The 21,564-nt window shown below is 44.4% G+C and overlaps 1 long non-coding RNA gene across 1 annotated transcript; it reads right to left on the minus strand.

Annotated features, from left to right (window-relative positions):
* Window positions 1-7,418: 7,418 nt before the first annotated feature.
* Window positions 7,419-11,418, minus strand: LOC140908363 (uncharacterized). The gene is made up of 3 exons (XR_012157845.2): window positions 11,209-11,418; window positions 9,232-9,342; window positions 7,419-9,090 (listed from the first exon to the last, which is right to left on the minus strand). It is a non-coding gene; the product is annotated as an uncharacterized LOC140908363 (long non-coding RNA).
* Window positions 11,419-21,564: the final 10,146 nt, after the last annotated feature.

Consider the following 21,564-nt stretch of genomic DNA (forward strand, 5'->3'; position numbering starts at 1 on the left):
TTCTCCTTGCTCTGTGGGGGTTCCTCAGTGTTCTCGCCATGTACCCCACAACTTATCCTTGTGCTTTCTCGTTACACAACTTTATCAGCTCTCACGGTTTCAGCTGCCGCCTCTGAGCTGATGGTTCCCAAATATACCCCGACCTCCACCCCTCTGTTCAGCCTCATGTCTCCGGCTGGCTCTCTGGACTTCTCATCCTTCTTCCTCACCCCTCTCTGCTTCCTTTTTTCTCTGTCATCGTCAGATCACCTATCTGCCCCAGCTCACCAGCTAAGTGCTGCGTTAGCCACTCTTTTGCCTCCTTCTCTCCACCATATGCCATGGCTCTGGCTACATCTGGCCCCTTTATACTCCAGGACATTGTTTGGAGCGACGGCATATTTAGGCCGAACAGAAACCTGCTGTGGATTTTAAGAGTTTGTTCTGATCACTTTTGGCAGCATAAGCGTGAGTAGAACTGCACACAATAAGAAATTGCAGAATAATCCTGTTGAGTGTTGTGCACCTGTCAGAAATTGCAGAGTAATCGGGTTTGTGAGAACAAGGAAAGATAAAGTAACTGAAAAGCTAGAAAAGACCAGTTTAGACTAGAATTAAGCCTGTACTGATGGAGAGTTAACCTGGAAATGAGACTAATTCATATGTATAAGAAAAGATAACAAGAAGGTATAAGTAAGTCTGAATAACAAAGAGAAGTTGAAGTTGTATTGTTTCATTCTGGAGGCAACTGTGATGTGATTGTCCCGATAAGCTTCCCGCTTGTGAGTAACTGATCACTACACTGAGTGTTTTGCCCTAATAAGTATATTAGACCCATCAGCTGAGTATGTGAACCTCAATCCAATAGGTATCATGAAAATTCATCCCTACCACCAGAGTCTTTCCCCATACTTGGAGATCCCTGGCTTTGGTTGCATTAATGACCTGCTCTCAGGCCTCCTCTTAGTCTCTCTCCTCTACAGTCTCTCCAAAATACCAGCACCAAAGTGACCTTGCCCTTTCCTTGCTGTAGTCACATCACCCTGTAAGTGGCTTCCTGCCCCTGCCTGAGGCTAGGCACCATCTCATCTCACTCTACATCTCCTCCCGCCTTCATTCCACACTCTCCCACTTCCTACCTGTGCCCTCCAATCTCTGCCTCTTCCCGTCTTTTCCTTTTCTCACTCGTGCCTTCTTTCATGCTGCCTATTACCCCGGCGTGCGTGCCATGGCTGGTCTGCTGTGTGCCCCTCCTCCCCAAGCACACCGCAAAACCCACTGTTTGCCTGAAGACTCCTGTGGCATATCTCTCATTGGCGTTGTCCACAGTCTTCCCTCCTCCTGTCTTGTACTTGGTTGGGTTAGGCTGTCCACTTTTTGGGGGCACAGCCTGGGTTTTGTCAGGCACCTTGTACGTGCGAGGGCCATGTAAACAACAATAATATTAATAACGTCAGAGATCCCTCTCGCCTGACACAGAGCAGCGTGTCACGGGCTCTCATAGACAAAGGAAAACACATTCCCCCCCAAGGGGTGTCATGCATTTATTTGTCAGGTTTGTATTTTCATAACCTTTCAAGCAGCTATTTGAACTTTTGAGAAATGAAATAATGCAGGCGCAGATAACCTACCACACGCTGGAGCTGCATGGAGAAGAATCACCCAAACACAGACAATGTAGCTTTTGTTATGAGATGTTAAGAGTTGAGTGTGTGCCAGCAGGGAGTGTTTTTGTCATTTGCGTTGTTCAACACTGGGACTTAAGCCCACACACCCGGTGCTCACTTCACTTGTGACCTTTAACTGTTTTTTAAAATTTCATTTATGGCTTGTGCAGCAGATTAGGAGGTAAAATTATCACTGACACTGAACCCGCCCTGTCTGCCCTTATCTATGCATCTGATTGAGTAAATCTGAATACGGAGGTGGTATCAGATCAAAATTTTTGACGGATGAGTAAGACCATCAGAAGGCCTCAAATGTGCAGCTGATCAATCACACTGGGGAGTGCAGGCAAAGCTGAAATGTGAGGGATGCACTTGCATCTCCCATCATTTAACAGCATGAGAAGTGTTTCTTATCAGAGCAAAGGCCTGTACAAAGCAGCAGCAAATCTTCTGATGCGTTTTCATTTTTAAGTTTATTATATTTTAACTTTCTTGAGAGCATACGTGCAAGGTATTTGTGGGGATGTTGTTGGATTCCTTGGGGCTGGTAGATTCTGAATGATTGGTTTGATAACAGAATAAATGGTTGGTGGTGGTTCCTGATCCATTTGTTGCCATTAAGCTTTGGTTCACAGTGTGAACTGAACTGAGCTTTTGCTCTGTCCTGGTGCTACATCACCTTCAACGAGAGAGCCTGAGAATGGACAGGGAAAGGCAACAGCTTACCCAAGGTTTGCTTCTCCTCACAACGTGCACTCACACCCAGTTTAAATTAATATCTTGGACCAAATCCTCAGCTGGTTTAAATCAACTGCCACGGGGCTATGCAGATATAGGTCAGGTGGGGATCTGGCCCACTGACTTATAGAGTCCAAGGCCAGAAGGAGCTGTTATAATCATCAAGTCTGACTGGCTGCAGAACTTCCCCCAAATAATCCCTACAGCAGATCTGTTAGGAAAACATCCAAGCTTGGTTTAAAAATTGCCAGCGATGGAGATTCCACCATCACCCTTGGTAAATTGTTCCAAGGGTTAATTACCTTCACTGTTAACAAATGATGCCTTATTTCCAGTTGGATTTTTGTCTAGCTTCAAATTCCAGCCATTGGATTGTGTCAGACCGGTCTCTGCTCAATTAAAGAGCCTATTATCAAATATTTGTTCCCCATGTAGGTACTTAGACTGTCATCAAGTCACCCCTTAACCTTCTTTTTCTTAAGCTAAATAGACTCAAGGAACTCAATCACTAAACGGCTTGTTTTCTCATCCTTTAGTTATTCACGTGGCTCTTCTCTGAATCTCTCCAGTTCACCAACATCCTTCTTGTATTGTGGACACCAGAACTGGACACGGGAGTCCAGCAGCGGTCAGACCATGCCAAAGACAGAGGTAAAATACCATCTCTTCTCCTCCTCAAGAGTCCCTGTTAATGCATCCCAGGCTCGCATCAGTCCTTTTGGCCACAACATCCCACTGGGAGCTCATGTTCAGCTGATTCTCCACCATGATCCCCAAGTCTCTGTCAGAGTCGCTGGTTCCCAGGAAAGAACCTGCATCCTGAAAGTATGGCCTTTGGTCTTTGTTCCTAGATATCTACTGTGATGCTGCCTGCAACTTGGGTACCAACCTCAGGGAGACTGGTAGGAACCAGGGCACAAACCCTAAACTGGCTGTGTGCTCTCTACTTCGTTCATGAACCAATTATCAGGTATAAACTCCTCAGGCACTATAACATGGATTCACCGATAGATTGGCACACCTAAGGGCACTATCTTGCCACCTATGTGACAGCTGGTCCCTTACACCAAGAATTACAGCAATATTCAGGTTACTCCCAATCCCAAAGGACCAGTCACCAACTCCAGATCAGTTGCACCTTAGATTCACACCAAAGACAGTGCTTGCAGCCAATTCTATAATAAACTATATAAATATTTATTACATAGAGAAAGGAAACCAAAGAGTTATTTACAAGGTTAAAACAGATAGATACAAATGGGTTGCAACCAATAGTTTCAAAAGGTAATAGAATAGTAATAGTCCTTTAGGGCTAACCCAGGCTAAGCAGTTGGGGATCTCTTGCTTATGCTTAGAAACACTTTGCCCCCCGCCCCAGCATCAAAGCAGCATAGAGATAATCAGTCTCTTTTTGCTGTTCTCTTCTACCCCATGCTTTTGGCTGCAACGCTCAGCTGATGGGAGGAGTCCCTTGCATGACTCATTTTCAAGGGCAGGAGGCAGAACAAGAAGAGTCTTTTGTCTTCTTGCTGGCGGTATGCAGGGAAATTGCAGATGCAATGTCCCACAACAGTCTGCCCTCGGTATTGATGGATCTCTCCTGTTGGTAAGGGGGTAACACCTTCTGTTGAAGATCAGCCCCTCACACTAATTAATGTCTCTCTCCTGTCTGGTGATTTACACAGTCATAGAAGCACACAGGACAACCACTCAAATGTTCCCTTATGCTATGGGACACATGTTACAAGTGAGATTAATGTCGGCAGCAATTTACAATCATTCAATAAAGTCTAGACACTAAACACATTCTTATACCTCTAATATCTGTTTTAACAGCCCTAATGCTGACTCTGGTTATTCATTTGTCAGTGTTCAATTGAGTCATGGGGGCCTTGGCATGAGCTGGCACCTGGTTGGCCAGCATCACATGTACATTTACATGTAGCCGTATTAAAATGCATATTGTTTGATTGTGCCCAGCTAACAAAGAAATTCAGTGACCTGTCCTCTTCATTATTTATCACTCCCTCAATTCTTGCATCATCTACAAACTTGTATCGGTGATGATTTTACGCCTTCTTCCAGATCGTTGATAAAAAGGTTAAATAGAGTAGGACCAAAAAACCAATCCCTGTGGGAGCATACCTACTCAATGTTTCCCTACTGGAAACATACCTACTCAATGATTCCCAGATTGCAGTTACATTTTGAGACCTATCAGTTAGCCAGTTTTTAATCCATCTAATGTGTCATGTTCATTTTATATAGTTTTTTTAATTAAAATGTCATGCAGTACCAAGTCAGAGTATATTACATCAACACTGTTACCTTTATCAGCCAAACTTGTAATCTCATTTAAAAAAAAAAAAAGATATCAGGTTAGTTTGACAGGATCTATTTTCCACAAACCCGTTTTGATCGGCATTAATTATATTACCCTCCTTTAATTCTTTATTAATCGAGTCCTGCATCAGCCTCTCCATTATCTTGCCTGGGAATGATGTCATACTGACAGGCCAATAATTCCTGGGTCATCCTGTTTACCCTTTTTAAAAATTGGCACAGCATTCACTGTCTTCTGGAACTTCCCCAGTGTTTCAAGACTAGTTGAATATCAACATTAATGGTCCAGTGTGCTCCTCAGCCAGCTCTTCTAAAGCTCTTGGATGCAAGTTATTAGGACCTGCTGATTTAAAAACGTCTAACTTGAGTAGCTGCATATTTACACCAGGGGGGAGCTGGTCCTTTTTACTCCAATGGGGCTATGTGTATTTATACCAGGTGGAGATCTGGCCTGTTATGTTTTGGATTTTCTCAGTCCTGGCTGACCATGGGCAGTGCCCAACACCCACAACTCTCCCTGAAGTCATTGGGAGTTTTGGGTGCTCAACATCTGCAATGGCAGGTTTTTGGGTTGTTTTCCGTACTAGTGAAGAGACTGGGTATGACCCTTTAATATCCTGTAGCAAAGGGAATGCTGTCTAAATGTATGTAACTGAGTAGGGCTTTTGTGTGTCTACAATAGTCAATGGTGTATAGATTAGCTACGCTTTAGTTTTGAGTATCTGGTGATATACAATAGACTGGGTGCAGTATCTGGCGTCTGCTGGGTGCAGCAGAGAGAGGGCACTGCCAAGGAGCCGGTTACAGCTTCCTGACTTTGTCTCGCTCTGGCCCCAGGTTAGAGCAGAGTTGAGGCTGCTCTAACCTATGGCAGCTGGCTAGGGTCCCGCATGGACATCCAGAGTGTATCTAGCCACTCTCCTTCCCCACCCTGATATGCTCCTACAGTGTAGGTAGCATAGGAGCCAGCTCCATTGGCCTCTGCCCCCCCCCCCCACGGTGAACCCACAGCAGGGTAGTTATGTTGAGTGAATCTCCACTCCCTCTGTGCCGCTGGAGAGTGGGGATGGGAAGCATCCCTGTCTGTCTCCAGCTGTGGATACAATATTCATGGAGCCATGTTAAAGGGTTAGAAATGAAATTAGGGCCTGGTACTTTTATTTCCTTTCATTCGATGAGATTTATTGTGCTTTGCACAGCTGAAAATCACAATGAAATATTTCCAACTTTTCTCCCTTCCTTTTGTGCTCGCCCCACGGTGTTGTACAGTTCTTGAGATTTACCATCATGCTAGACAAACCTCACATGCAGGGATTTGTAAGCATTTGTCATCACACCCATGACCTGCCATAGCTTGGGATAAAGCTGTTTTAGTGCCCAATGGTAATTTCAATAGCAGAACGAATAAAGGCTGTAAGCGTTTTAGCAGCTTGCAGGAAAAAAGGATTAGAATGTCGCCTGAGCAGAAGCACATTTTAATGGCTTGTGTGTTCCCCAGGAAAATCTGAACACTGCAAAAATTATAACAAAATGCTGGTACTTTTGCGTCTGAACAGGCAGAGAATGTTAATAACTGGGCCAAAGCAAGATTTCTGCCCATTGCTGCCATGTGCTGGAAACTATTTCCAGTCAGACTCACCGACCCTGCTTCTCAGCTACACCACGGCCCCTTCACGCTGCTCTGGCACCATTAGGGTGCTGTACAGAGAGAAAAAACTGCCCCCTGATAAAGCATCCCCAGGCCAGTGTAATACTGGGATGAAGGCTCCCTGCCAGCCCTGTTCCCAGCCCCTAGTATAGGGGGTGTGTTGAGAGTGGACCAGGGACAGAGAGTAAGTATGGCCAGAGGTGATTGCCCTATGTCTATTTTCTGCTTCCCAGGACCCACAGGGGACAGTGAGAGTAACTTAGAGCAGTCCTGAGGCTGCTCTAACCAGTAGAGAAATTTCACCCGTAAATGGGACAGAGTGGTCTCTGCAACACCATGAGACCACCCCTCACTATGACCCCTGAAAGTCTACAATACAAGTTCCTTTCTCCTCCTTACTTTGGCCTTCTCCTGTCTCTCACCTCTGGTGCTGTTTTCACTGACTTCAGCAGACTTCAGACTCTGCTACCTCCCATGAGCTACTCCAATGTCTCCTCCCTCCCCCTCCAGCCCAGTCTCTCTCTTCCTTCCCCAGGCCCCCGTCTCACCTGTTCCAGCACCTTCCCCCCCTCCCCATGCTCCAGTCCTTCCTGCAAGCTCACCTCATTCTTTCTCTCTCACCCTCAAACCCAACTGAGCTCAGGCCACTCACATATCCCGCTGCTAGCTGCCATCACATGCCATCCTCCGCCCTGGTCGTTGGCTTGTAGAACCGAACCAGAGGTGAAGTGCAGGGGAAAAGGGAAAACTCTGAAAGAGGTAAAATGTACCTCTCCAGAGAGCAAGGGGAAGAGAGCTCCCATGTTTCTAGCAGAGTCACAAAAGGAGAAGCCAGAATGCTACTGGGGAAGCCGGGAGGGGGGACGGGGGGGAAGAGTGTTGCTGGATGTGGACAGAGATAATCCTCTAACATATGAAAAACAGAAATGGGCCAGACCCCCAAATGCAGAGCCAAACAGCCCTGAACTGTGGGGGAATTTGGATCTAGATCCAAGCCCATCTCTGCGTCAATCTAAAATGAATGCTTTATTAAAAGTGCCTTACAGAAAACATAAATGTCCGAACAAGCTGTGTTACCCTTTCCCCAGGTTTGAAACCTCATTGTGCTTATGTGTTCAAGTCGAACTCACTGCCTGTTTAAAAGAAAAAATGATGAAAGACCCACGGGGGTTTCTCATCTTCCTACAGCTTAATAGCCCCAAAGATTGCTCTTTAAACAGGTCCTCATGTGGTGGCCCTTGTAACGTTGGCACTGGGAAATGGCTTTCAGTGGTGTTGCTCAGTGTAGGTCCTGACCCTTGCTTTTGTATCCCCCTGTTGATCTCTAGGTAAAATTCTCAACAATGCCCAAGTCCCATTGTCTTTAAAGAGACTTAGGGTCTTAGATGCCCAAGTCACTCCTGAAAATCAGAGAAGTCACTTGAGCACTTCTGAAAATTTTATTTTACCCTCTATCTTGACATTCCTTTCCTCACTGGATCATTAAATCGTGGGTGCACTTAAAACATTTCTACTGGTTTGAGAAAAATGACCATAAGCTACCAGCATTCCCCACGCTTCCTGACCAACTCCCAAGTGAGGGCGGTTGCACTCTGTCACACGCTCTCCTTCCTGCCAGCCACTGACTTTGAGCGGAGAGAGGAACAGCATCTTAGCGTTTTGTGCTGCACTCCGACAGCATTCCCGCAGTTATCCTGTAGTAATGAAAGGTGGCGTTTTCAAACATGGCTGCCAGAGGAAGTGGCCGATTCCTAGAGGTGCGGCGCATCTGCAGATCTCATTGACTTACATGGAAACTGCACGTGCTCAGAAGCTCAAAGTCAAGTCACATAGGTGCCTAACTTTAGACACTGAGGCCAAGATTTTCAAATGTACCTGGTGATTTTGGGTGCCTCTGGCTTGCGGGCCCAACCTGAAGCCACCTGAAAGGGGCCTGATTTCAGGTGTCTCAAATTGGACACCCAAAATGGAGGCACCCAAAATCACCAGTGGCATTTGAAATTTTTGACCCAAAGTATGAAAATATTGAGCTACCTGTCTCAGCATTGCTCCTCCAAACATTCAGATATCATGAGCCAGTCCCCAAAAACTAAATAACTTTTTTATTTTTAGCAAATAAACATTTGGGGTTTTCTTTATTTGCTTTCCATTTTGTGAGCCTTTGAGTCTCACGGTTTCAAGCTCTTCTCCTCCATCACAAGAGCGAAAAGTGTACTGTGTCTTTTTTAAAATGAAAGAAAACATAATCCCATGCAATTCTCCATCTCCAGGAGCTGGAGTTTTTAAGAAAAATAGTAATTATCGCAAGATTCTCACTAAAAATCAGGAGAGGTGTGTCTTTCTAGCCCTGCAAATAGAATAGTACGATGGAAAAATAAGCCCCTGCGAGAGGTCATACAAACCCCACTCCACGTAGGAAAGGGTCAGTGAGCTACCAGAGGCCCAATCAGCCAGACCTGCAACATCTGGGGCAGGAATCAGGTTTCCAGGGAGAAATTCTGCTCAGCTGGGGAGAGGCAGGCAGGGAAGGTAGATGTGGCAAAGAAGGCTGGCTAGCACGGGTTGTTGCTGATCAGTTCTCGCCAAGGAAATGGGAGAGTTTGTTTCTTCATAGTTGTCTTGGACTTTGGGTTCCTTGGAAGGGGTAGAACTGAGGTAACTTAGTGCTCTAGGTAGCTCCTGTACGACCCAGAAGGTCTGGGAGGTTGGGTGGAGCTGCAAAAGACCAAAAGGGAACCTGAGTCTGTACTGTACTCTGTCACAAGGGGGTGCTCTGGTAACAGTGTGCTTTTACAACCCCCCCAGTATGGACTCAACACTGTAACACTAGTAAAAGAACAGGCCTGTATGCCTTACCTTGCAACAGCTCAAACCGAACTGCTGCTTCAAGGACTTGGATCGCTGATTCTGCTCTGCACCCACCGTGGCGAACTGTGTGATATAGAATGGCAGGCTTTCCAAACTTTTCTGTAAGCAAATTGAAAGATGAAAACTTTTAGCTAGGTTTTTGAGTGTGAGTTCTGCCACAATATGCCAATTTATGTTCCTGAAAACAACACTGAGAATAGTATGTTTCATTAGCAAACACCAACTAGCCGACATTTGATAAAGCTATTTCTATTGTTTAAAGTCCTCCGTTCAATTCAGGTTTGGGATTTGCTTGTAATGAGGTAAAATCTGCCATGTGAGGCTGAGCCATTTATGCTTCAGGCTTTTGAGTATTTTGGAAGGAGCTTGAATCTACCCTCAGCTCCAGAATTTCTTGGCATAGCTTTGTTAATGCACCTGCAAAAGATATATTTATCCATCTGGCGCCGTTACATGTAAATAGTCCACATCATGTCAAGGCTACAGAAAAGTCTCAAGAGCAATAGAAATAGGAACAAAAAGAGAACTACTGTCAGCTAAAGTGACTAACTGAGTAACAGATGGTTTGCACTGGAAGAACTATGATATTGCAGAGTGAACTGGTAATGTGGAGGTGACTTGCAAAGGAATCATTGTCTACCCATTCTCCTCCTTTATGATGCTGGGGTTTTTTCCCATCTGAAAAGAGAAGAAAAATATTTCTTTCACATGAGGAGGTCAGTCCATGTCTACAGTGGAAGGGTCTATGGACAACAAGGAGAACTGATGGCAGTTGCCGAGAAGTGCATTTTCTGTAATGGGGAGTACATGTAACTTTTGTCCACACTGTACAAAACTTTTTTTTAATTTGTCTTTGTAAACCCCTACTTTAAAGCCTTGGGAGAAACATCTTTATTAAGGAGTTGCTGCCTGAACCCCTTCTAAGGCGGAGCTTGCTCCCAATCCATATCTCAATCACCAAGAAAGATCTCCAGAAAAACAGGGAAAATCAGACTTGTCATTCCTGAGGTTTGTAAGGTAAACATCAAGCAGAATTTTCTAAAAGACCGTATCACAAATAAGCTAACAAGGGCATGACCCCAACTCCCCCCACCCCTTTTCAGGTCACCTTTAAAAGTAAAAGCTGTAGTCCTTACTCAAGAAAACCATCCCTGAACAACAACTACCATTTATGCATTTTATCTATTTATTTAGACTTTGATCCTAAAGACCTCATGCGGAGAAGAGCCCATCCAAGGAGTTGGATGAACATGTAAAGAGACGGTGAGATTCTATGCTGCACTTGCTACTCTATACTGCACTCAGCACAGAAAATGCAAAGGGAAGGGCGAAATGTGGCTTTGGCCTCTCACCTAATTCACCCTAGCCAAGAGGCTGCTTGTGGGGCTGTTCTGGAACCAGGAGCAGTAGAGAATCTATGTATTATAATCTAGGGATTATGCAGTTGCATTTGCAGAAATCTTTCTAGGTCCAGCTGGCCTCACAGATCGATCTAACTGAAGCAACCAGTGTTTAAAATGTAGGCAACTCAGGTTGACATCGACCTTGGCAGCATTACAGGGGTAAGATTCCCCCAAGAGGCTCCATTCTCAAGCCTTTTCTCTGCTGCATTCGGTATTAACGGGCTTCTGTCGACAAGAGGCACATATGTCTTTTTTCCAGCATTTAATAACTGTCCAAATATCACTATTGTGGCCAATCCAAACAAAACTCCATTCCTCTTTTGTGTCCCCTGGGGCCCTCTTTGAAATGTACCAAGGCAGAGATGCAGCTCAAGGTCTTGTGCCAAATCTGTGTCTGTTTTGTTACTGATCCCTCTTCAGCGCTCTGGTGCCATTGAGAAACTGACACTCTTTAGTGGCTTTTTGCACTAGTACATTAATCCCAGCCACCTTCAATATTCTTCAGTAATCAGGCACATTTTGTAATTAAAATGTAAATAAATAAATAATCCATAATACTCACCAGTTTCTATTAGACTCGGAGAGAAGCTTGTTTCTTAGGGTATGCCTACGTTGCAGTGGGAGGTGCGACTGACGCCCAGGCTGGCGTACCTGCGCTAGCTTTAACCTAGCTCGCTCAGATAAAAATAGCAATGAGGACCTGGCAGCGTGGACCCAGCACGGGCTAGCAAATACATACCCAGGATTCCAGGTGGACTTGTGCAGGCTGCATTACTGCATCTCCCCTGTGATTTTTATCTTCCCTCATCTTTTGTGAACAAAGCCAATACGCAACAGGAAATGCAGCTGAGATCTGCCAAAAGCTATTTTTATCTCCCCTCACCTCTTCAGTTGCAAACAAAGCCAATATGCGTCAGAAAAGGCAGCTGAGATCTGCCAATAGCTCCCTCTGGACCCTCCCCTAGATAGAAAAGTCTCCTTTGGCCCCTCTGAGGGGACCCAGGAAGAAAAATCTTCCCCATGCTTGGACCTCACATCCTTGCTCTTTAGGTACTATGGGGACAAAATTGGCTCACTTGTGCCTGGAGAGGTGAGAGCCACCTACTCTGGAGATAAGATGAGGAAACAATAAATGGTGAGAAAAAATAAGAACGTTCCCCACCATTTTTAATGATTCATTTGATGAACAGTGGATATTGTGGGTTTAATTCTGACGCCTTTAGTCACTGAGCAGGCCCTTCCTCTCCAAACAGCCCCCTTAACGGCAGCGGGACTGGTCTGTCTAAGGATGACAGAACTGAACCCCACAGGAGTATTTCTCATAGCAGCCTCCATGTGAGGGTAACACTCAGCAGCAAGTGGGCTGTTGCTCTTGGGTATTCCAGACCCACGAAAGGCCTGATGCTGCACTATTAAAGTCAATGAGAGTTCTGTTGCTGACTTCAGTTAGCACAGAACTCGACCCTAACACAGCTATTCTCCTATTTTAAAAAGTCTCAACTCCTTTAGTTGCAACATTGCGGCAAATTCACAAAAGAGGTGTTCATTGCCACTGGCTTTCCCAGCAAAACTAGACAAAGGAGTGCAAGGTATAAGAGTATGCAAGTATTCCTACAGCTGCTGAATAGAAAAAATGATTGATTATTACACTTTTGCCTGTACAGGCCTTTTTTTTTTTTTTTTTTGCAGACTAATAGGCAGGAGATATATTTTTGCAGCATCTGGTCAGAACTGTTTAAAAAAGTGATCATGTGAATTGCAAGCTAATACACACAGCACTCTTGAACATAGTCAGTATAGTGAACTTTCCTGTTTATTTAAAACTTATTTTTAGGGAGAATTACAAAGGACTGTTTGAGAATTTAGCTTGAAGCTAAAGTCGTATGTATGTGACATGAATCGTCTTGACACTGGTTGCATTAATTGCCCCTTCTCTCAATGGAGGCGTATCCAAATACTGAATAACAGAAAATACTGTAAAAACAAATAGAAAACACTACTTTGTAGTGGCCCATCAGTTTGCTAATTTTCTCAGTCAATATTTTTCGTCAGTCCTAGCAAAATTGAAATGATAGTCATTGTTCTTACTTGCGAAGGACGGATTTGCCAGATAATTGATGGATTGTATTAGGTTTTTATGGCTAATAATTTCCCCACTTCAATGTGAGTTGCAGCTAACACAGATATTTTTTTTCCCCACAGAATCATTTGTCCTTGAAAAACATAAAGTCAGCAACGTTTATTCCCTTTTGTGCCGGACATTAAATAGGTTTTGTTTTCAATGGCAAAAGATGCAACTGTTGTATTTAGACAGTAGTGTAAGAGAGGGGAAGATGGAGCCAAAACCAATAAAATCAGCATAACCACAATTAAATGTCAGCTGATCAGCTTGTAGGAAACGGTCTTCTATTTTCCTCCCCTTGTTCTGCTCACAAGACTGTTGTGATTTAGCAGAGAGCCCAAGCAGCAAATGAGGACATTGCTGTATGCTGCCCAGCTTCCAGCAATGTGTTATTAGTTATTCAGGAGAAAATTGGATATGAAATGTGAGCTTGTCTTTTTCCATAACTTCATACAATTATAGAGATACTATCTTAGCGTGCAGCTTGCACACTTATAGCAAGACGTAGCTCATCACTATGCTGTATTAGGGCAACAAGCACTAATATAATGAAGCAACCAATTAGCAGGGAGGCACTCATTCTGAGTTTTCAGACTTCACGTTTTTCATTTTGTTGTTCCCCTTTTCCCATTCTGTGATCAAAAAGTCCTAGTCTGGAGGATCACTGAGTCATTCTGAAAGCCATAATATTTTCCTGCAATTAGCTCTCCCGACTCCATGAATGTATCCGATTACAAAGTCTCCTGGTGAACTTTCTGCCTGGGTGATGATGATTAAATGGATAGAACTTCCACGGAGTAGAAAGCAAATCCAGCTGCAGTGGTACTAACCCAATGGCCACAATAACTCCATAGTCACAGCTCCATGCGTCCGGTACTTCTCAAGGGTGAGACACGGTCATTTGCTTCCTCCTCAGGGCCACCCCCATGAAATGAGGGCGTGAGAAGCCTGTTCTCTGCACGCAGGAAAAAGCCGGGGGGCTGCAGGGGTGTCTGGTGACGTTGCTGGAGCGTGTGGAGGGACAGACACATGCTAGCGCTTAAAAATTGCAGCGCAGCAGCACGGATGGCGGCTTGAATACAGCCGTGCCTGACGCCCTGAGGAGACACTTGGGCGGCTACCGTCAGCCACTCATCACGCTGCTGTGGCCACATTGCTATTTTCAGCTGCTAGCTTGAGCAGAGAGAATGAGCGTATATCTCCCTGAGCTGGGAATTACACCGCCCAGCCGCGGTATCAGCATTGCCTTCGTAACTAAGGCCTGCTGCCTTTCCTGAGAGCAGCCTGGCGTTAGTCCCCTTGGAAATAATGGAAGATGGCAGCCATTTTTGCTCCGGGAAGGCACACTTTCATCTCCACAGGCTGCAGAGAAATGGCAGCCATCTTGGCCTGTTGACAGTAGTGGGAGGTGGTGGCCATTTGGGGATAAGGTTTAAACCTCACAGGTTTGATGAAAAAAATCTAGAAATTCTGATAAACTTAACCCTCAGCTCTTGCAAAACTCATGGTAAAATCATTACGGCTGGCAGCTTTCACTCCATATGACTTCCACCAGGAAAGGTCTAGCTCCTTATACTACCAAAGGCTCAACAAACCTGGAATAATTCTAGCCCTGTTTTCCCCAACCCCTAACAACGTGCTAATGATTTATGATGATGTCTGGACTGTGGCATTAGAAATGGACAGCAAATAATTGCTCCATAATTCACTGGTGTAGAGTGACCAGATAGCAAGTGTGAAAAATCGGGACGGGGCAGGAGGTAATAGGTGGCTATATACGACAAGGTCCCAAATATCAGGACTGTCCCTTTAAAATTGGGACATCTGGTCGCCCTATGAACTGGTCCTACCATGGCCTCTGACATTTCCTAATGGTCTGGACATTTGCTAGTGAGCACATTGCATTAGACTAAATGTGTGTGAAACTTTTTAAATTAACTGCACCTACAAGTTAATGGGGAAAAGGAGTGAAAGAGTAAAATTTTTTTTTAAATTTTTTTTTAAAAACCCACAGATGGAAAATTAGATTCAAAGGCCAGAAGGAATCCCAGATGTAAACACTAAAATGACAACATTTAAAGAACTTTGTGAAAACACTGGAATCAGGAAAATCTTTCCATTGACTTCAGTCAGATTTGGATCAAGCCCTAATTATTCCTCCTCTTGCTCCAAACTTGGTAGCAGCTTGCAGGAGGTGATAAGCGAAATTGGACAGTTGTTTGCCTCCAACACAAGCTTTCTTTAGGATGCAGGGGCCTTGCCTTTGAACCGGCTAGCGAAAGTTTGATGCTCCCAGGATAAATGTTGCTTGAGGCAGCTCACAATTGGGCACCTAGGGGGGAGCCCCATAAGAAGCTGCACCCGTATCAGACTCTGGTGTCCAGAGACAAGACCTGGAACCAAAACCAATTCAGATTTAGGATGGAAACAGTCCTCCCAGGAGGTCTGTGGCAGAACACGGAGTTGAATTTTAGTCTCAGGAATCCTTCACAATAATCCCAACCACCTCAGCAGCCTTCCCCTGTAAGGGGTTTATTCAGGTTTTATTCAGTCCTTACTCTGGTACGCGCATGTGCTCAGCTATGGAAGTACACAGGGTCTATGCATGGTAGGTGTGAAATTATGCTGCTCCCCCGATTGACGAGAGGCATGAGTGAACAATGCTGATAGGCAGCACTTGGTTGTGCTCTATGTGGTGATTGTTAGCATTGTTAGGGGAAGAGTCAATGGAGACTACACCAAATATGAGGTCCCAGGAAGATACAGGATGGGTTGAAGAGGATTACAAGGGAGAATAGGAATAGAAAGAACTTGCACCCAGAGGGAACAGGGGATAGATTGGAGAATAGCAAAGTCACCAGGAAAAGGCAGGTCTATGTGATCGGGGACTCTTTACTGAGAAGAATAGACAGGCCTGTAACCAGAGCTGATCCAGAGAATAGAAGGGTGTGCTGTCTTCCAGGTGCTAAAATACGGGTTGTAGACCTGAGGTGGAAAAGGATCCTAAAGGGAGCGGGAAAGAATCCCTTAATTATCCTTCATGTGGGAACAAATGATACTAGTAGATTCTCGCTGGAACGTATCAAGGGAGACTATGCTAGACTGGGGAAGACGCTTAAGGAAATCGAGGCTCAGGTGATCTTTAGTGGGATTCTGCCTGTTCCTAGAGAAGGGCAACAAAGGTGTGACAAGATTGTGACTATCAACAGATGGCTTAGGCGGTGGTGCTATAAGGAGGGCTTTGGAATGTGTGGCCACTGGGAGGCATTCATGGACAGAGGACAGTTCTCTCGGGATGGACTTCATCTGAGTAGGGAAGGAAGTAGACGTCTAGGATGGAGGCTGGCACAACTGATTAAGAGAGCTTTAAACTAGGAATTTGGGGGAGATGGTTGGGAGATGTCCAGGTAATCTCCATGCCGGATTTTAGCATTGAGAGGGAAGAAAACAAAGTAAGAAAGGATACAGCCATGGGTAGGAGAATGGCTATAAGGAGGAAGGGCAGTGTGGATACCCGTCTAATAGGTGATACTGGCTGTAGAATGACTGTGCCTAATTGGGTACAGAATGTGAGCGAGGCCAAACAGCAAAAATGAAGATGTTTGTACATCAGTGCGAGGAGCCGAGGTAACAAAATGGAGGAACTAGAGGTACTGGTGCAGGAAGGGAAACCAGCTATTCTCGGGAGAACAGAAACAGGGTGGAATAGTCATCACGACTGGACTACAGGTATTGAAGGGTCTGTGCTGTTTAGGAAAGACAGAAATAAAGGTAAAGGTGGTGGAGTAGCATTGTCTATCAATGATGAGGTAGAATGTAAAGAAATAAGAAGAGATGAAATGGATAAGACAGAGTCCGTCTGGGCAAAAATCACATTGGGGAAGAAAACTATTAGAGCCTCCCCTGGGATAGTGCTTGGGGTGTGCTATAGACCGCCGGGATCTAATTTGGATATGGATAGAGCCCTCTTTAGTGTTTTTAATCAAGTAAATACTAATGGAAACTGCGTGATCATGGGAGACTTTAACTTCCCAGATAGAGACTGGAGGATGAGTGCTAGTAATAATAATAGGGCTCAGATTTTCCTAGATGCGATAGCTGATGGATTCCTTCATCAAGTAGTTGCTGAACCGACTAGAGGGGATGCCATTCTAGATTTGGTTTTGGTGAGGAGTGAGGACCTCCTAGAAGAAATGGTTGTAGGGGACAATCTTGGTTCGAGCAATCATGAGCTAATTCAGTTAAAACTGAACGGAAGGATAAACAAAAATAAATCTGACTATGGTTTTTGTTTTCAAAAGGGCTGACTTTCAAAAATTAAGGAAATTAGTTAGGGAAGTGGATTGGACTGAAGAATTTATGGATCTAAAGGCGGAGGAGGCCTGGGATTACTTTAAGTCAAAGCTGCAGAAGCTATCGGAAGCCTGCATCCCAAGAAAGGGGAAAAAATTCATAGGCAGGAGTTGTAGACCAAGCTGGATGAGCAAGCATCTCAGAGCGGTGATTAAGAAAAAGCAGAAAGCCTACAGGGGGTGGAAGATGGAAGGGATCAGCAAAGAAAGCTACCTTATTGAGGTCAGAACATGTAGGGATAAAGTGAGACAGGCTAAAAGTCAAGTAGAGTTGGACCTTTCAAAGGGAATTAAAACCAATAGTAAAAGGTTCTGTAGCCATATAAATAAGAAAAAAACAAAGAAAGAAGAAGTGGGACCGCTAAACACTGAGGATGGAGTGGACGTCAAGGATAATCTAGGCATGGCCCAATATCTAAACAAATACTTTGCCTCAGTCTTTAATAAGACTATTGAGGATCTTAGGGATAATGGTAGCATGACAAATAGGAATGAGGATATGGAGGTAGATATTACCATATCTGAGGTAGAAGCGAAACTTGAACAGCTTAATGGGACTAAATGGGGGGGCCCAAATAATCTTCATCCAAGGATATTAAAGGAATTGGCACATGAAATTGCAAGCCCATTAGCAAGAATTTTTAATGAATCTGTAAACTCAGGGGTTGTACCGTATGATTGGAGAATTGCTAACATAGTTCCTATTTTTAAGAAAGGGAAAAAAAATGATCCGGGTAACTACAGGCCTGTTAGTTTGACATCTGTAGTAGGCAAGGTTTTGGAAAAAATTTTGAAGGAGAAAGTAGTTAAGGACATTGAAGTCAATGGGGTAAATGGGACAAAATACAACAAAAGGTAGATCGTGCCAAACCAACCTGATCTCCTCCTTTGAGAAAGTAACAGATTTTTTTAGACAAAGGAAACGCAGTGGATCTAATTTACCTAGATTTCAGTAAGGCGTTTGATACCGTGCCACATGGGGAATTATTAGTTACATTGGAAAAGATGGGGATCAATATGAAAATTGAAAGGTGGATGAGGAATTGGTTAACAGGGAGACTACAGCGGGTCCTACTGAAAGGTGAACTGTCAGGCTGGAGGGAGGTTACCAGTGGAGTTCCTCAGGCATCAGTTTTGGGACCAATCTTATTTAATCTTTTTATTATTGACCTTGGCACAAAAAGTGGGAGTGTGCTAATAAAGTTTGGGGATCATACAAAGCTGGGAGGTATTGCCAATTTAGAGAGAGACCGGGATATCATACAGGAAGATCTGGATGACCTTGTAAACTGGAGTAATAGGAATAGGATGAAATTTAATAGTGAGAAGTGTAAGGTCATGCATTTAGGGATTAATAACAAGAATATTAGTTATAAGCTGGGGATGCATCAATTAGAAGTAACGGAGGAGAAGGACTGTGGAGTACTGGTTGATCACAGGATGACTCTGAGCCACCAATATGATATGGCCGTGAAAAAAGCTAATGCAGTCTTGGGATGCATCAGGCGAGGTATTTCCAGTAGAGATAAGGAGGTTTTAGTACTGTTATACAAGGCACTGGTGAGACCTCATCTGGAAAACTGTGTGCAGTTCTGGTCTCCCATGTTTAGGGAGAATGAATTCAAACTGGAACAGGTACAGAGAAGGGCTACTAGGATGATCTGAGGAATGGAAAACTTGTCTTATGAAAGGAGCTTGGCTTGTTTAGCCTAATCAAAAGAAGTTTGAGGGGAGATATGATTGCTCTCTATAAATATATCAGAGGGATAAATACTGGAGAGGGAGAGGAATTATTTAAGCTCAGTGCCAATGTGGACACAAGAACAAATGGATATAAACTGGTCATCGGGAAGTTTAGACTTGAAATTAGATGAAGGTTTCTAACCATCAGAGGAGTGAAGTTTTGGAATAGCCTTCCAAGGGAAGCAGTGGGGGCAAAAGACCTTTCTGGCTTCAAGATTAAACTCGATAAGTTTATGGAGGAGCTGGTATGATGGGATAACATGATTTTGGCAATTAATTGATCTTTAAATATTCATGGTAAATAGGCCCAATGGCCTGTGATGGGATGTTAAATGGGGTGGGATCTGAGTTACTACAGAAAATTCTTTCCTGGGTATCTGGCTGGTGAATCTTGACCATATGCTCAGGGTTTAGCTGATTGCCATATTTGGGGCTGGGAAGGAATTTTCCTCTAGGGCAGATTGGCAGAGGCCCTGGGGGTTTTCCGCCTTCCTCTGTAGCATGGGGCATGGGTCACTTGCTGGAGGATTCTCTGCTCCTTGAAGTCTTTAAACCACAATTTGAGGACTTCAATAGCTCAGACATAAGTGAGAGATTTATCGCAGGAGTGGGTGGGTGAGATTCTGTGGCCTCCGTTGTGCAGGAGGTCGGACTAGACGATCATAATGGTCCCTTCTGACCTTAGTATCTATGAAACTAGGTCCTTTGTTTGGTTGGACCTTCAAAAAAACAACAACAAAGAAGCCTGGAAATTAAATACAAAAGAATGCTCATAGTTATGGATGTATAACTGAAACGGAAGAGTCAGGCAGCAATATTAACTCCGTCACATTGCACGTGGGTAGTATTTTCTGTTTCTGTTTTACTGGTTAAATATGTTGCTCAATAGACACCAAAAAATGCGCAACATGATCAAGTTAATGTTGCTGTCGGAACCTCAACTTGTTCATATTCCTGGTGGCTTTTGAACTTTTCAGTGTTTTTTTAATGTAATGTTACAGCAGTGGTGAGTTGTTATGTGATAGCACAAAAGCCGTGACTTCAAAACTTAGTCTAGAGCTCTCCTGTCTGTGACCCTTATATTAGCATTGCATTATAGTACCATTTCATTTTCTTCCCTTTATCTTTCAGACACTGTTTAATCCAGTTTTGATTCCTCAGTTCTGGCCACTTCCTAAGTTTCCGGGGACTCCCAGGACAGAGTCAGTCCCTCTGGCCCCACCTCCTCCTAGTTGGAGGAGTCCAGATGATATGTCCAACTACTTGAATCTTGCATGCATCTGTAACTCAGAGGTGGTTCAGTCTGAATCCAAGTGGCCATCACCTTGAGTGCCCATGCCACAGCACTTCCCCAGAGCAACTATTTTTTTGTTCCCAGGTTAACAAAATATTTGACATTTCAGTTTATTACAGACAACAGGCCAGTGTTGTGGCTGTGTCTAGTTTAAGCTGTTAGATAGCCGTTTATAGCTTCCTGCATCTCTGCCCTGGCACAGGTGCTGTTTAGAGCAGCCTAGTAGCTGCTCTAACCTGTGCCACTCACTATGGCACTAGAAATCATATGCCATCTGGGAATTGCCAGAGCTTTCTGCACTCAGGCCACTCCCCCTGCCTGCCCCTCCCTGCTGCCTGGCACACCCCCAGTGCAGAGGGCTGCAGCATAGGTGCGATGTAGGAGCCATCCACTGGGTCCTACTTCAGCTAGCGACTCCTGTATGCTGTGGGCATCCCCAGCTGGGGAGTTATGGGCCGTTTCCTCTCTTTCTTTGTGTTGCCCGAGGAGTGCAAAGGGAGTGGTGTGGGTTCAGAATCTGGCCCGGTGCTCTGGAAGGCTTGCAACGTGGGGATTTGTTTGTGTCGCACAGGCTTTGCAGATACTTCACATTAGCAGTATGGAATACAGTATAGAATAGGTGCCATGTATCTATTTCTCCATTTAAGGCATCAATCCTGCTCCCATTTAAGTCAGTGTGAGTTTTGCCGTTTGATGTAAATGGGAGCAGGATTGGGCCATAAACCCCTGTAAAGAGAATATTTCTCATGGCAACTTTCCATGCAGGCCTGAGAGTTCATTTGGAACTGGAGCCAGGCATTGTATTTGGTGTTTAACCCATTTTTCCATCTTTCTTTTCGCAAGGGCTTTTTAGTCCCCCAAATTTAGTCCAAGTTTGTGGTTTTCAATAGCAGAGGCCTTTCTGCTGGGAATAGATTCGTGCCTTTGGAAGGGTGCAGCTGGCTGCTGCTGTGGAAGTGACAGTGACTATCCACCGTGGGAAAATATCCTTTTCCCTTTTTTTGGCAAGGGAATGACATGGCCATATAAATTGGTCAGTATTCCCAAGGCCAGGGGCAGTCTTCCCAGCTGTGTTTTACTCAGTAGTAATGGTGGTGCGAACTACAACAACGAGAATAAAGGTAAGCAACGGATCACTTTTATTGTTACTCGGCATTAGATGGTTTAGGGCTTGCTTTGGTGTTTGTAATTTACTGTGCAATAAAGGCCTGTATAACGAGGATAATTAACCACATGCAACGTTTTATGTGATAAATTAAAAAAGGTAAAACTGGGGGAGGGGAGGAAGGCATTTATTATACTTGTTGATACTTAAAGTAAAACTAAATGCTTAGTACAACCATGCCACTGATTGGAATAAAGTCCTCTTTGTGACATCACACAGACATTTCACCGTAATGAGTGTTG

Source organism: Lepidochelys kempii, chromosome 3 (assembly GCF_965140285.1).
Source record: "Lepidochelys kempii isolate rLepKem1 chromosome 3, rLepKem1.hap1, whole genome shotgun sequence".
In the NCBI taxonomy this organism is placed as follows: Eukaryota; Metazoa; Chordata; order Testudines; family Cheloniidae; genus Lepidochelys; species Lepidochelys kempii.